Source organism: Echinops telfairi, unplaced genomic scaffold, assembly GCF_000313985.2.
Source record: "Echinops telfairi isolate 266 unplaced genomic scaffold, ASM31398v2 ScPeMD7_4225;HRSCAF=4972, whole genome shotgun sequence".
NCBI lineage: Eukaryota > Metazoa > Chordata > Mammalia > Afrosoricida > Tenrecidae > Echinops > Echinops telfairi.
In genome coordinates, this window is record NW_022108124.1 from 14784074 (window position 1) to 14797796 (window position 13723).

The 13723-nt window shown below is 45.1% G+C and overlaps 1 pseudogene; it reads right to left on the reverse strand.

The window, feature by feature from the left end:
* The window catches only part of LOC105979140, a 65475-nt pseudogene extending 58836 nt beyond the window's left edge, over nucleotides 1-6639 (reverse strand).
* Between the last annotated feature and the right edge of the window lie 7084 nt (nucleotides 6640-13723).

A 13723-nucleotide genomic window follows, 5' to 3' on the forward strand; every position in this document is an offset into this window, starting at 1 on the left:
CCACCACCACCACCACCACCACCACCACCACCACCACCATAACCTAGTGGTGAAATTGTAGGATCTGAAGTCTGATAGCTGTTGGTTGAATCTTGTCCTCATGCATTTTTTAGCTCTATGACATTGGGCACATTCAACGAACCTCTCTGAACCTCAGTGTCTCACCTCAAAAACCCTAAGAGCTATCATGAGAATTAAATGAATTTGTATGTAAAGTGTCTGGTACATAGGAAGAGCTCAGTGGGGATATTTCTTTCACTCATCTGTTATGTTCTAAGGACAGTATAAGGTGAACACTAAGCTCAATGACTGCTAGCGATCGGAATCTCTTCACCTGCCTAGAGGGTACAATATACAGAGCTTCCTGTTGATAACCTTGTAAGTATGCACATATACAATTGTATTCCTTAACCCAATGTGACTAATGGAATACAAAGTTCAAATACAAAATAGATAGTCACAGAATTTTAAATGACCTAGAAATCTATCGATCTGCTTCCGTAAAGATTGTAGCTAAGAACCCTCTCCCTGGGGGATAGACAACAGAAAAGTGGGTGAAGGGAGACATCGGACAGTGACATGACAAAATAATAATAATTTATAAATTATCAATGGTTCATGGGAGGTGGAGAGGGAGGGGGAAATGAGGAGCTTATACCAAGGGCTCAAGTAGAAAGCAAATATTTTGAGAATGAAGACGGCAACAAATGTAACCGTGTGCTTGACACAATGGATGTATGTATGGATTGTGATGAGTTGTAGGAGCCACTAATAAAATGATTTAAAAAAAAAAGATTGTAGCTAAGAAGGCTGTGGGGGAGTTGTACTCAGTCCCACGGAGTTACTATGTGTTGGGATCTGCTTGGCGACACCCAACAATAGCATTCAAGGAGGAGAGAGTTGTTGAATGTTGTACAAGTCCCATCTGTACGTTAAATGTATTTAGCACTTTCTCAATCTGTGGCTTGTTTCTTCAAAGGATGCTTTCAACCTCATTTCACTTTGCTCTCTTGGCGCCCTTCCTGTGGTTGTTGGGAAGCCCAACAAGTCACCCATGGTACCTATGCCTGCCTTCTTGCCCCAAGGTTCTCACAGGGGTTTTCCCAGTCTTTTGATATTCTAAGTTATCATACCTAGGGAGAGTTTAATAAATAACCATCAAGTAGTTATTAGAAGTATCAGAACTGGTGTAACGAGTAATTTTCTAATAATTAGGGAAGACCTGCTGTAATTATAAAGCCACTTGGTGTCCCAGATCAACCTCGGCCAAAGCCAGGAGGGGATTTCTAGTCCCTTTCTGTTACCAAGGTGCCTGCTATCTAGGTGGAAGATTACCTGGGATCTTTTATTCATCTCCACCCAAGACCAGTGGTTGAAACGCAAATCAGCGAATTTGATTTCAAGTACATCTTCAAGAACGCCTAAGCCCTTGATTGTGGGTGGTGGTAGGAATTTGCTAAAGCAAACGTTTTGTCTGGATCTGCTGTCTTCCTCCTCCTCCTCCTCAGATCACACCACTCAAAGGCTGCTGGATACCATACCAGGCTCACGAGTCAGAGTGGAAGCTCTTTTAAACTAGGCGCAATCTCCCCTGCGTGAGACGGTGGGTGAAAGGATATGGGGAAGGAACTTGGCTGAGCTGCAGCTCCAGGAGCCTGATGTTGGTGAGGGAGGGAGAGGGTGGTTGTGGGAGAGCTGGATGCGTTCTGAGGCCCTGCCAGCTTCTGGAAACACTGCCCCCCGCCCCCTTTCTCTTGCCTGAAAAACTGTCTGAGGAGAGCCAGTTAAAATAACAACTGAAGACATCTATCAAATCTTATGGGGTTATTTTAAGGCCGGAGGGAAAGTAGCTTGGTGGAGAAAGGGGTGGGGAGCAGTGGAAACTCAACCCCACGGCCTTCTTTCCCAGTGTCCTCGTGGCCCCTCAGCCCCTCCACCCACCCTTTCCCCACATCCATCCACTCCTAACTGCCCAGAAGTTTGGCCACCAGATGAACTGCCCCACAGGTCTGTGCCATGCCCTCTCTAGGCGGGGCCTCTCGGGGATGGAACTGTGTTTGTCTCCTCTGTGTGTTGCACTTGGCAGGTGCAGGGGAGTCTCCTTCCAAGTCAAACTGCCACCTTTCAGCAGGGAGGGCTGGGCCTGGAATCCAGGGCTTGGGATGGGCCCCGTGCACAACCACAGACCGTTGGAAGCAAACGTCCTTCTCCCCCACCCATGCCAGGGCTGTGCTGGGAGTGGCTGGGAAGGGAAGAAACAGGCCTTCAGGGATGGAGGGAAGAGGAGGAGGCTGGAGGGCTGTGGCAGCAGGAATGAGCACAGCTTCCCTGCCAGCGGTTCCAGCAGCCCCAGAGAACCCACTGTACTGGGGACAAACGAACAGTTGTTGGCCCCCCACGCCAGTGAGAACCACGGACTTACCTGAGTGAGAGCAGGGTCAGCTCAAAAAGAGGGCTTGTTTCTCAAGAACCAGTCCTGGGGCTGGACAAGGCCTGGGAAGGCCATGGCGACAATTGGAGAAGGCTCTCACCTTTCTCATGGCTCTCGCAGCCCAGCCTTCCTGGAATTCTTCCAGGACAACCTCCAGGTGAGAGGGGGAGAGGAAAGACAGCCTCCTTTCCTGTCTCATTTGAACACTGCTGCCCCGTTCGTGAGATGCTTTGCCCCCTGAGGCAATGCCACTTAGCCTCTCTGGTCACACTTCCCTCACTGATGAAAGGACACCATTGTTTGCCACATGGTGAAGATGATCAGGGACAACACATCAAGAGGAGCTGGTGGGATGGGAGGCACCATGGGATGAATCTCTGTCACCTGCTTTAATTATTCATACATACAGAGCAGCGCTGGCGGTGCTGTGGGTTCGGCTCTGGGGCTGCGAAGTTCAAGGTTGGCATTTCAAACCCACCAGCTGCTCCTCTTGATAAATGTGATGGTACCTGTTCCCGTAAATATTTACAGTCTCGGAAAAATCCTAATAGGGTGACCATGAATCAGTATTGACAGTGGCAGTGGGCTTTGGATATATTGCAGTGTCTTTTGAGGTACGGATAGCTATGTAACCTGTTGCATTTTCTCTGAATTAAATAGTTTGTGATCTGCCTCTCTTAGCCAAGAGATTATCTTTCTTTTTTCTGAAAACCGTTTTCTTGGCACACAACCCCCCATCATACAATCAGGAAGAGTTGTAGATCATCACCACAGTCAGGTTTCGAATGTGTTCTTCGTTTTCCTCATCGTTGTTAGCTCCTCATTTTCTCCCAACCTCCCCTGACACCCCCCCAAGGAACATTCATCCCGTACTGCCCCCATGGATTTACCTAGCTGAGATTTCATATACAGAAACACATGCCCCTCAAAAGAGAAAAAAAAACACAATAACATTATAACAATGATAAATCACAATAGAAAAGAAAATAGAAAATACTAAAAACTAGAACAACTTTGAAATGATTCAAGGGGAGATCAAACAAAAAAATGCTAAATTTTAACCTACCCACATCTACCGTAATCCATTTTCTAATTCACTGAGTCTTACCAGATAGGCCCTCTTTTTGTTTGCTTGTAGTTCCATCATTAGAATGCTTTTTTTCTAACCCAGCAAACCAAGGACTTACTATTCATTCATTCATTTATTTAAAAAACCATTTTATTAGGACACTATCCAGACATCATACAATTCTATAGCTCAGTCTTATCAGGAAGTATTGTATAATAAACGAGCACAATCAGTTTTAGAACATTTCCTTCCTTCTTGTGCTCTTTGTTATTAGCTCCCCTATGTCCCCCAACCTTCCATACCAGAGCCACAAGGAACCCTTAATCCAGTTATTGTCGGTATAGATCCACCCATCCTGGGTTCCATATACTGAAAAACATAGGAAAAAACAGAATAAGGGTTCAGACGGCTACCAACAATAACAAAATAGAACAGAGATAAACCCCAGTTTGAAAGACCACAGAACATGTTAAAAACCAGAACAAACTCAAAATGTGTCAAAAAGGAGATCAAATGACGAGGTGCTAGATTTTAACCAAGCCATACCCGTCCGTAAGCCACCCTCCAATACATTCTGTGTTGGAGGAAGGCCATTCACGTCCTTCTACACACCAGGGACTTTGCCAGACGCTTCATCCACATGTATGTCCCCTTCCCTTGTAAAAACAAAAAACCCCACCATTAGTACATTCAGATGGGTCAACAACAGAATCAAATCAGATGTTACATTTTAGCCCTTCAGATCAGATGTTTCATGTTAATCCACTATAATCGCCTCTCCAAGACTCTCTGATAACCAGGCTATTCCGACTCCTCGATTATTAGCAGAGAACATCACTGGAGGCATAGTGCATATGTAGATTCTGCAAATGGGGTTGGGACTCCCATGTTCATCCATAGCCTTCTGAAAACCAGATGTTCATCATTTAAGCTCTGATCTGGTTACCTCCTTTGGATTTGGGTTGTATTATTTATCGTCCTTGGGTCCCTCAGCCCCAGCCAGGAAGTCCCTAGGACTTCCTCACCCTCACTGACATTTGTGTCCTATGACGCACGCCCATGTCATTGACAGTCCCTGTCTCAGCAGGTCTCTTGGGAGTATACGACTTCTTTGCAGTGAACAAGAGGTCAAGGTGGGCTGTTGAGTCTAACTCTTGCTCCATTTCTCGAGTGATCACAGACCGCACAGCAGAATGATCATTTTCAACCCCAAAGAGATGGAAACCCCTCAGTGTGCAACCATGACTCTAGAAAAAGTCGACTCCTTATCCTTTTTATGTCTAGGAGGAGATATTGTCCAGCTGCTTGCGATGACAGCATCAGAGAATTGAAGAAAAAATAAATGTGTTTAATGATAGCATGTTAGAGATGAAAGGTCTGTTTAAGAATAAAATGCTTGTTTTCTGATCATCGAGTTCTCTTTTAGATCCCTCATGCATCCTTTTTAAATTATAGCATTAACTACAAAACAGGTAACAAAACTGAAGACTGGACCGTTCAAGGCAATATTGGTGATATTGATAGTAGATGGTAGAATTTTACAATGCTTATTGAAACAGCTGAGTTCACTGACTCATTATCTTTTTTGGTATAATACATGGAATATTATTTTTGTAGATATGTGCATATAGTAAAAATTGTAGTAACCCACATCCAGTAAAGATTTCATCATCTATTTCATCTATGTTCACAAGCCACTTTTGCATTGGACTACTAAAACTACTCAAACTCCGTGCCATCGAGTTGATTCTGACTTAGGGCAATCCTATGGGACCGGGGACAACTGCACCGGTGGGCTTCTAAGACTGCAACTCTTAACCAGAGTAGAAAGCCTCATCTTTCTCCCTTGGAGCAGCTGGTGGTTTCAAACTGCTGACCTTGTAGTTAGCAGCCCAACACATAACCACTATGCCACCAAGGGCCCTTGGATGACTAAGATTTTTAAAAAGGAGTTACATCTCGGTTAGCTAAGACAGGCACATACGTACATGCATATTTGTCTATGTATAACTCTTGCAATCCATTTGAAAACTTGAGTGAGCAGAGGAGGGGGCACCCCGGATTTGACAGAGCTTAGGGCCCTCACTTTCCTTAATTTTTCCTGCCCTTCTGAATCACCTTTCTATCCCATGTTTGGAAGATTTCTACTGTAATCTCACTCAAGACCTGGCCCTAGAATTTCAAGACACAAATAGTGTCTACTGTCACTTCCTCTCCTTTGCCCGAATTCCTTGGTTCCTTAAGAGAAAAGAAGATTAGATAAATATATAGACACAGACATAGATATAGACATGGATATCTACCACCAGAATGTTTCTTTAGACGCAAGGATGGCAAAGCTTCATCTCACATCCTTTGAGCATGTTGTCAGGAGAAACCACTTTGTGGAAAAGGACCTCGTGCTTGGTCAAGTAGATGGGCAGTAAAACATAGGAATGCCCTTAACAAGATGGGTGGACACCATGGTGGCAACAATGGGCCCAAGGGCCTTGGGGCAGACCTGGGCGGTATTTCCTTCTGTTTTGCATACACTCCCTCCCTATGGCACCTACGGACAACAACCACAACAGCCACCACCTGTCTGTCGCTTGCTCCCTTGTTGCTGTCACACTGGTCGCTGTTCCACTGGTCTTCAAACACCAGCAGGGTTGCCCATGGAGGATAGGCTTCAGAGGCCACGTTCTAAAATAAATTAAAATGAAAGTCTAGTCAGCGAGAACCTTACAGATTACAACAGGATCTTGCATGAGCTAGTCCTAGAAGACCAGCCTCCTGGGTTAGAAGGCATTAAAATAGACAGTGATTGGAGCTATGGACAATGAAGATGGGCCCAAGACAGGCATCAATGCATTCATTTATTGGATTGTGTCTTGTTAGTCATTAAATATCAAATACAATGTACACCAAAACAAAAGAGAAGTAAAAGGCAACAACATGCTTTCAGTGGAAGCCTAAGACTGTAATTTAAAATTTCACCTAATTTTTTTGGGGGGTGGGGAGGTAAGGTAACTTGCATAGCTCTTTCCTCCCTCTGGCCTGAATGTGTTACCTGGTTTTGACACACTGAATGAGAACAGTAGCACGGGAACTTGTATCTGTTTTTCTGGATTCTCAGCGTGTTCGTGAGGATTTTCTCCATCTTCACTATTGTCAGACACTGAAGTCTCCTGTGGATTCTTGTTGTTCAGTTATTCAGAGTGGGCATGACTGTGGTCTCTGTGTCTCCGCTTAGGGCTCCACCCTGACCTGGGTCTGGATGAGTCCATTTCTCCTCTTCTTCAGCACCATGCTCCCTCCCCGCACCCCATTCTCTCTCGTTTCGGCTCTTTTTCTTCTTAAATCACCTGAGGTAGAATTCTTGGAACTCTTGACCTTTTGTGGACAGATTTGACCTGAGACTGGAGGAGCTACATTTTCAGTACTTTTCTCTTCTGTGCACACCCCACCCCCACCCCCACCCCCACACCATCAAGATGTCCTGAATGCATTTCTCTGCAGGAGGGGAAGGATTCTTGGCAAGCAGTCAATGTGCTCAGCTCTCTTGTCTGTCTCTGATTGGACAAACAATATCCCAGAGCTCTACCATGTTGTTTTTTTCATACATGGCTTATGGGAGGAGTTCTAGAATGTTCCCATTCAACTCCCCCTGGCTCCGAGTACATGTGTGATCCGCATGGCTGGGCTGGATGCTGCACAGGGATGGAAAATGCTCTTCCCAGTTCTCCCTGGCTGGGCCAAGCTTTCTGTTTCGATCTATTTTATTCCAAGGAATTTTAACAGAATTTTAGAAGCCAGGGGGCGGTTACCTTCTTATTTTGAATGCTTCCTTTTTTCTTGCTTTACCCTTAGCTCCAGTTTTGTCTCCCCAGGGAAGAACCCCCATTTGAAAGTGGTTGGATTTCACTAGGCTTTTTCCACAAGTTTCCCCTATAAAAACTGGGGCGGAGCTGGGATTTGCACAGGTCCCTACAGCGCAACGACTCTCCGGGGGCTCTCGTGTCTTTTGCTGGCTCTCTCGAAGTTACACTGTCCATGGGCAGGGCAGGGCAGGGCCAGGCAGGAGCCATTGTCGGAGCAGGCAAGGAGTTCCGCCGGTTCATTGCAATTCCACTCACGATTGAGGATTTCTCTTTCTACCCAGGATATACTGACTCAGAATGCATATTTCTAATACAATTCCCAGGTGGTTCTTAGAGATTTCATGTATCCCTAAGCATCACCTACAGATCTTTTGAAATTGTAGATTCTGATTCAGGAATCTGAGGTGGGAAGGCAAATTCTCAACAGTGAGTGGAATGGAAATGAACCACTGGAAATCCTTGGTCTACCTCCAGCAATGGGGTGGACCCCAACGAACTAAATTTAGATCTAGCTAAATTTAGTCAGAGAGGGCTAGCTGCCTGGGTTTTTCCCTGCAACCATGCTTTGATCTTCCATTTGCAATTTTAAAAAACGATCAACCATGTTAGTATTTTATTTTTAAAGCAATTTTATTGGGATATAATCCAATAGTCCAGTCATATCAAGAAGAGTTGGACAGCTATCACCAAAATCAATTTTAGAACCTTTTCTTTTTTTCCTGTACTCCTTGTTTCGAATAGCTCCATTTTATTAGCTCCCCATTTCTCCCCCCACCCCAACCTCCCCTGCCATCCTCTCAAGAAACAATCCACTTACTGTTTCCACAGATTCACTCATCCTGGACCCCATGTACCAACAAACACACAAACCCACAGAAACAAAACACTAGCAACAATAACAAAACACAATAGAGAAAAACCTCAATGGAAAAAGGGTAGAAAACATGAAAAACTATAACAACTTTAAAATGGGTCACAAGGAAGATCAAATGATAAGGTGTTAAATTTTAACCTAGCTACATCTGCCATAATCCACTTACCAAAGGCACGCTGCATGATAGCAAGGCTGTTCACATCTCTGGTCTATGTTCAGGGGGAATACATGGAGCAGGGGTCCTCAAACTACGGCCCGCGGGCCACATGTGGCCCACCAAGGACATTTATCCGGCCCGCCCGCCGGGTGTTTTTTGCCCCCTTTTGTTTTTTACTTCAAAATAAGATATGTGCAGTGTGCATAGGAATTTGTTCATAGTTTTTTTTAAACTATAGTCCGGCCCTCCAACGGGTCTGAGGGACAGTGAACTGGCCCCCTGTTTAAAAAGTTTGAGGACCCGATTTGGAGGCTTTCTCCATGTGTATTTCCCCTTCACTTAGAAAAAAAAAAAAGATGCAAAATGTAAATGAGTCAAAAGGGTGATCAAGTAAGATGTTACATTTTAACCTAATTATAATGTACTGTAATGCTCACTACAATACTCTGTCTGATAACAAGTCTATTCACATACTTCAACTGTGGTCAGAGGAGATTCATGGGAAGCTAAATCCATGTGTAGACCCTGCCCATGGATTCTGGGCTTCCACTGTCATCCATAGCCTTCTGAAAACCAGTTGTTCACACTGTAAACTGATCCTATTCTCTCCTTTGGTTTTGGATTATATTATTTACAATCCTTGGATCACCCAGGCTGGTGTGCTTCTTCCATGTGGACTTAGTTGGTGCCTCACTTACATGACTGCTGCCTTGAAGACAAAATTTAAGACTCCAGGGCCCTATTCTTTCTGATTGCCTGGCAATATCTAGCTTCTTCAGCACCCATCTCTTTAGCAGTCTCTTCATGAGGGTGATTGTCAAGCAGGGCCATGTCATCAGAACGAATTGTTCTTAAATTGGGGCTCGAATTAAGTGTGAGCCCAAGATCCATTCAGATATCCATTAACCATGTTAGTATTTGAAAATGGACACTTTAAAAATTATTATTAATGGGGAATTAATACATATATCTTATCATTCCATAATTCATTAATGTTCAGCAGAATTGTGCAATTGCTACCACAATCTGTTTCCAAACATTTTTTTCAACATGGACACATTGACCATCTCGCCTTCATTCCCGGCCCCCCGCTGTACCCCACTCCCCCGAAACCTTATTCTACTTGCTGTCTCTATAGGCTCATCAATCTTGGGTTTCATAAACTGAAAAGAGGAAGCACATATAGCACAACTTCAAAAGGGTGACCCTTAATGACGTGACGTCTCTGAGACACATCCTAATACGCGCACACAAAAACCAAACCAAACAAAAACTACAGAAAATGTTGGGAGCCAGATCAGGTCTGGCACCCATCGTAGGGAGATCTGCTGACAAAGTTTTAACAGTTTTATGCCTTTGACCTTCTACACTCATCTCTCCAAACCTCTGTTTCGTGGCCGCTTTCTTCCCCTCCCTCAGTTGTGGATAGAGAGGCTCACCAGAGGCTTATTCCCTAGGCAGTTCCCACAAATGAATCCTGCTCTCACTGTCATCCATCGCCTCCTGCAAACCAGATTCTCAAACCTTAGGTGCCGATACTAATCCCTCCTTCGATTTTGGATTACATGATGATAAAATTATATGGTTCAGGGGAGCTGGGGTAAAAGGGAAAAAACAGACACTTTTAAAGCTCATTAATCAAGGCTACTGTTTTTAATGTTTTTCTAGCTCGTTAAATTCTCCATCTGTATTCATTACATAGTGTTTGGTTTTATTTTATTCTTTTTCTAGTTTCTTCAGTGCTTAGTTTAATTATTCTTTTACTCTCGTGCCCCATTTATTTTCGATGATCCAAGGTCATAAATCTCATGTCTCCATTTTCTTCTAGAATCTTTGCAATTTTCACTTTCATATTTAGATCTGTTGACTACCTTGAAATTTTTTTTAATTGTATGATAATGTTTACGTAGTTTGCTGATTGACCCAGCAACAGTTTTGGAAAGAGAGTTCTTATCCCATTGAATTGCTTGAATCTGGAGATCACATGTGCGGATAAACATGAAGGAATCTGGGATGGCTGGGGGGGCACTATCAGGGTCCATTTCTACAAACCAAAACGGTTTCTTCAACAAGGATGCCTTAACTCATACCTGGCACAGCCAGAAGTCTACCTTTCAAGACAGAAGTTGCCACTTATTAGAAGAAACAGTGATATGCATGTCCTATTTAGGAGACGTTTTCCTTTTCAGAAGATGTGCTGAATAGTGCGTCTCTAACCAGGTGGAAGCTTACCTGGGGAAGGATTTTCTTCCTTGGAGGGAGAAGAAAACTGGCTTTGGCTTTGTCAGAGACAAAGTAAACCAACATAGTGCAATCGAGTGGAGGCTTTGAACTACCAAATGTTTGAGCTCCTTGGGTCTTCCAGGTCTTTCTCCGCCTAGAACTTTGTTGGTCCTTACACACAGAAACTTTCTAGATGCTTAATCCAGTCATCCTTAAATGTTGATTGCCTTGCCCGTTAAGCTCAGGGGGCAGTTCTGAAAGTCCCCGTGTGCCATTTGACAGAGACCCTAGTGATTTTTGCGGACACTGTATCCGTGCCAGAGACTGTTGTATTCGGTGGACCAAGACCTTGAGTTTGTGTATTGCCCCTCTGAAGTAGAGTCCCCAGCTGCTTTTGTGTCTCATTGTTGATAGCAGTTTCTCCAGAGAGGATAGTGTGGTGGTTAAATACTCTGTTGTCAGTTTGAGAGGATTATGAGTGAAGGGGTGGAGTCTAGCCTGCCAATCATTGTATAGCCAATACTGTATAGCCAATTGTATAGCCAATACCCAGACTCTGTGTGGGTGTGGCCTTTGCCTGAGGATTCTGGGAATTCCTGTATTTTCTCCTTGGAGGCCAGAGACACACTCTCTCTGCTCACTCCCTGCAAGATATCCCTGAGGAGAAGCCACATGGACCTACCCTGATGCAGCCAGAACCCTGGACCTGGAGAAGCCACGTGGAGACTCCTGCCAGTGCTGAGCTGCTTACAACACCACTCGATCTACAAGACTTCCCACCCACTTGCCTGTGACCTTCCTGCGTTCGGCATCATTGCATGTGTTTCATGAGTGTGAAGAGGACTTTATAGATTGGTATCAGGCATATGGGCTAATATCGGACTTATGGACTTGATCTGGACTGGGCTGGGATGTTTTCACAATATTCAACTGCTCTTGTATATAAAGCTCTTTCTTATACAATATGCGTGTTTATGAATTTGTTCTTCTAGTCTACCCGGACTAATACAGACAGACCTGACTGTACTGGACTGGGGACAATCAGAAGTTTGGGGAACAGTGGCTTCGATAGGTCTTTGGACATCAGAGGGGACTCTCATAACCCACCCCCGTAACTGTTTCTGCAATAAGTGTGTTGAATTCCACGCATTGAATGTCAGTCCTTGTGACAGACTACCTCACTGTGGCGATAGTGTAAGATACTTCATAGGCCCGAATCTGGATTTGGCAAAGTCAACGGAGCACAGAGAAGGGAGAGGGAAGGATCACCTTTTCCAAGGAGAAATGATTTCGGTGTCACCTCAGCTCCTTTGGGACCAGCTCTTCAAGGTGATTTTTAACGTTGTTTTTGCTCCTTGGTAACAAGGCTGAAGGACATTTACAAAGGGCTAGGACCAAGTCTCGCTCTCCTCTTTCTAGGCAAGTTGTGACATTCATGATTGGTGAATACCATGGCTTTCTGCATTGGCTTCACAGAAGCTGCCTCCTTTCCATGTTACTCACTTGGAAAGCTCAGACCGGGGTTCTAACTAGTCTCCTTCGAAAAACGCAGAGCGTTTTCTCTATCTGACTTTCCACTGATGTTTCAGTCAGTAATCCTCAGCTGATGCCATCTACACCTTTTCCGAAGGTGCTTCACTTCTTCATGCTCACTCTGTGCTTCACTGCCTCATGCTCACTCTGTGCTTCACTGCCTCATGCTCCCTCAGGCGGATTCTGCTCCACGAATGCAGCGTGAAGGCTCTGAGAGGTGAGCAGAGGCTCTGCAGTGAAGAAAGTTTCCTCTTAGCGATACCTGAGAATGGAAGGAGGTGCTGTGCAAGTTCTCCTTCTTGTGCTACTATCCTGAATCTATTACCATCATAACCCAACCCATGGCCACAGCATCTCTGTGCTTGGAAGGATAAGTCCGTTCTTCACTAATATGTCCCACCTCAGGGGATTCTCTATGGCAACAGAATTGATTCATATGCTGGAGACAGGAACAGGAGAAACACAAGTCTAGGGGCTGAAACTTGGTTCCCCTTACCTGAATGAGGTCCTTCGTTTCTGAATAGGGGCACACAGTGATTCGCCTGATGACACAGGATGAAGTCCATGCCTACACAGGAAGTAATAACCCATGGCTCCCTGAGTTCCTCACAAAAAAGGGAGATGGTCGTCTTATCTGAAGCACACTGATAGTGGGGCACACGCATACACACTCACCTGCACGCATCTCCCCCCGCCCCCACAACTCACTGCCATTGAGTCAACGCCAACTCAATGAAGGACAGGGTAAGATGGCCCTTGTGAGCTTTCGAGATGGTAACTTTTTACAGGAGCAGAAAGCCCTTCAAGGCATCTTCAAGGCAGTTATTATTTTGCGAGTGAAACCTTCATGTGTATCAGCTGGTTGAGCCCTCACCCTAAGCCATGCCACGACTCTGGTACTGTCCCCAGAGATAGGTTCCTTGCCCAGTCCCCACTGCTGTTGGTCAGCAGAGCCTGAATCCGGTGCATGTGACACGACGCGGAGACATCCTCTCGAGCCACTAAGCAGTGCCACCAGAAACATTGTGGCGGTTGAAGAAGCAGTCCCAATCAAATGAAAGCCTCTTTCTGGTGGGATGACCGTCTGTTCCCAAGAGCACTTTATGTGGAACTTCCATGTGCGCTTTTCCTCTCTATTGTTCCCCTTGCTTCTCAGAACCCCGCAGGGAGCATGAGACTCAGAGCAGGAATAGGATTCATGTAGAGGCCAAGGCTGGCAGGGCAGAGTTCAGCTTAGACCAAATCAAGGACCATCGCTGCCATCTCATTTTGCAAGGAGGCAACTGAGGACAAACCCATGGCCTGCAAGCATTGAGTAGATTCCTCCCCGTAGTGGCTCTATCACACAGAGTGTATCTGCCCCAGGGCGTTTCTGAGAGTATAACTCTTTATGGGACCAGAAGACCTCATCTTTCTCTGCCAGAGTTGCTGGTGGGTTTGAACTGCCAACCTTTCAGATCGCGGCCCGATGCTTCACCCATTGCATCAACGGGGCTCATAACTAAGGCCTAAACTCAAACCAAACCTACTGCCATCGAGTGGATTCCGACTCATTCACTGAAACCAGGAGGAGTTG